This window comes from Miscanthus floridulus, unplaced genomic scaffold (assembly GCF_019320115.1).
Source record: "Miscanthus floridulus cultivar M001 unplaced genomic scaffold, ASM1932011v1 fs_485_1_2, whole genome shotgun sequence".
NCBI lineage: Eukaryota > Viridiplantae > Streptophyta > Magnoliopsida > Poales > Poaceae > Miscanthus > Miscanthus floridulus.
The window spans coordinates 30,800-33,291 of record NW_027096824.1 but is presented as its reverse complement, the minus strand read 5'-3'; the positions used below and the strand labels follow the sequence as shown (position 1 = coordinate 33,291).

The window sequence follows — 2,492 nt, the reverse complement described above, 5'->3', positions numbered from 1 at the left end:
TTTTTGACATGGATATTACCAGTAGGGAACCGCAAAATGTTATGATCAACATGGTTAATCTCCATACCTGAACCATTTGCCGCATAAACTTGTTCACCTCCATAGTACTTGTCACACATCGTTAGCTTCTCTAGCTCGCTAGTGATGTGGTCGGTGGCACCTTAGTCCATATGTACCAGTTGGTGTCGATGCCATAGGAGGTTGTTGCAGAGGAAATAGTCTTCTATGGCAGCCCGGTGAAGGAAGCAGTCGAATCTTTTGTAGCACTGAAGGACCGTGTGGCCTCTTGCCACACAACTGGTAGAGACACCCGAGGGTGCTCCACCTTGAGAGCGCCGGCTGCCACAACCTCCTCTCTGTCCACGACCAGAGCCACGGCCAGCACCACGACCATAAGGGTTGCTATTGTTGCCGCTGCCTCCCTTTGTGGCCACGTTGGCGAAGGATTGGTAGCCATCGCCATGAGCTTCCGTCTGCTGCTCAAAACTGACAAGTTAGGTATATAATTCTCCCACTAAGATGGGTTCAACCCGAGCAGCAACCGCGGACACAACAGGATTGAAGTCAAGATCCAACCCAATGAGGATGTAGGACGAGTTCTTCATCTTCAAGCTTCCTGCCAGTAGATGCCATCTCACCCGCCAGTACCTTCATGTTGGTAAAGTACTCATTGATGGACAACACCCCTTTCGATGCCGAGGCGAGCGCCATCCTCGTGCTAATGACACCTGCATGTGACTGTGATGCAAACATGCCCTCAATGGCAGCCCAAGCTATCAATGTTGTCTATGCGGTGGAGACTTATGACAGGATCTCCCACAAGAGAGAAGACATCAGGTAGCTGAGAATCCTTTGCCATCCATATCTCAAACTCAAGGTTCAATGTGGGCCATATATCTTTCTTGCCATCGCCCTTCGGAGAGGTGCAAGAACGGCGCTGGTAGCTATGCCAACGAGCTGATGAAGCCGGCGAGCTGAGCACCCCTCAAGATGGAAAGCATCTGAGCCTTCCACATCTAGTGGTTGTTGCGCTAGAGCTTCTTGGGCACATGGAGGAAACCGAGCGAGGAAACAGCAGATGCACCGGAGGATGAGGGGAGCGCCATGGGAAAGTTTCATGAGGAAAGATGCTCTGGTTGCCATGTGAAAATGGGTAGAACTAGTTGTCTCCTTTGAGGGCTCGGCTTCATGTAAATATAGCTAGGAACAACCCCTTCCCATGGTGCTCTCCTCATCCTCCATAGCATTTATTGTTTCCTCATGTTGTTTCGTCCCCGTGACCGAGAAGCTCTCGCGCAACAACCACCAGATGTGGAAGGCTTAGGTGTTTTCCACGTTGAGGGGTGCTCATCTTGTCGGCCTCATCAGTCCATCGGCACAGCCACCGCCACCACCGTCATTCCTGCCCTCTCCAAAGGGAAATGACAAGAAAGATATACCACCCACAGCGAACCCTAAGTTTAAGATGTGGGTGGCAAAGGATCAGCAGGTTCTTAGCTACCTGTTATCTTCTCTCTCGCGGTAGATCCTGTTGCAAGTCTCCATCGCAGAGACGACATCGATAGCCTAAGCTACCATTGAGGGTATGTTCGCGTTGCAGCCACGCATATGTGTCATCAACACCAGGATGGCGCTCGCCACGGCATCGAAAGGGGCATCGCCCATCAATGAGTACTTCACCAAGATGAAGGCATTGGCGGATGAGATGACATCTACTGGCAGGAAGCTTGAAGATGAAGAACTCGTGTCCTACATCCTCACTAGATTGGATCTTGAGTTCAATCCTGTGGTGTCCGCAGTCGTTGCTCGGGTTGAACCCATCTTGGTGGGAGAATTATATACCCAACTTGTCAGTTTTGAGAAGCAGATGGAACTTCATGGCGGTGGCTACCAATCCTCGCTCCACCAACATGGCCACAAAGGTAGGCCATGGCGGCAACAACAATAGCCCTCATGGTTGAGGTGCTAGCCATGGCTCTGGTCACGAATAGAGAGGAGGTCATGGCGGCAGGCTCTCTCAAGTTGGGGCACCCTCGGGTGTCGTCTGCCAATTGTGTGGCAAAGATGGCCACATGGTCCTTTGATGCTTCAAAAGATTCAACGCTTCCTTCATCAGGCCATCGTAGAAGACTGCTTCCTCGGCAACAACCTCCTATGGCATCGACACCTAAAAGGATCTAACAATGCCTAGAGGGGGGGGGTGAATAGGCGTATCTAAAAATTTACTACAAATGCTAAGTTCAATTCTATCAGCCACTGTCGTAAGTCCCGACGTTTGGGCCAGGAACTCCCAACGTTGTCAGAAGTTCTGACGCAAACGTTAGTAGTCCCGACGCCTAAGTGAACTACAAAAGCAATGCCAAATTTAACTTTGCGGATAAATAATCTTACAAGCCTCACTTCCTAGTGGTTTGGTGAAGATGTTGGGTCACTCCCTTGACGCCTTAATGCCTCCAAACCATAAATCGAGTCCAAACCCTAAAATGGAGATT

General features: G+C 50.4%; 2 non-coding genes across 2 annotated transcripts; one reads left to right on the top strand and one right to left on the bottom strand.

Moving 5' to 3' along the window:
• Nucleotides 1-478: 478 nt before the first annotated feature.
• LOC136531948 (small nucleolar RNA Z247) lies at nucleotides 479-615 on the bottom strand. Its single transcript, XR_010778134.1, has one exon. It is a non-coding gene; the product is annotated as a small nucleolar RNA Z247 (small nucleolar RNA).
• A 1,108-nt stretch (nucleotides 616-1,723) lies between these two features.
• On the top strand, nucleotides 1,724-1,862 carry LOC136531947 (small nucleolar RNA Z247). The gene has a single exon (XR_010778133.1). It is a non-coding gene; the product is annotated as a small nucleolar RNA Z247 (small nucleolar RNA).
• The last annotated feature ends 630 nt before the right edge of the window (nucleotides 1,863-2,492 follow it).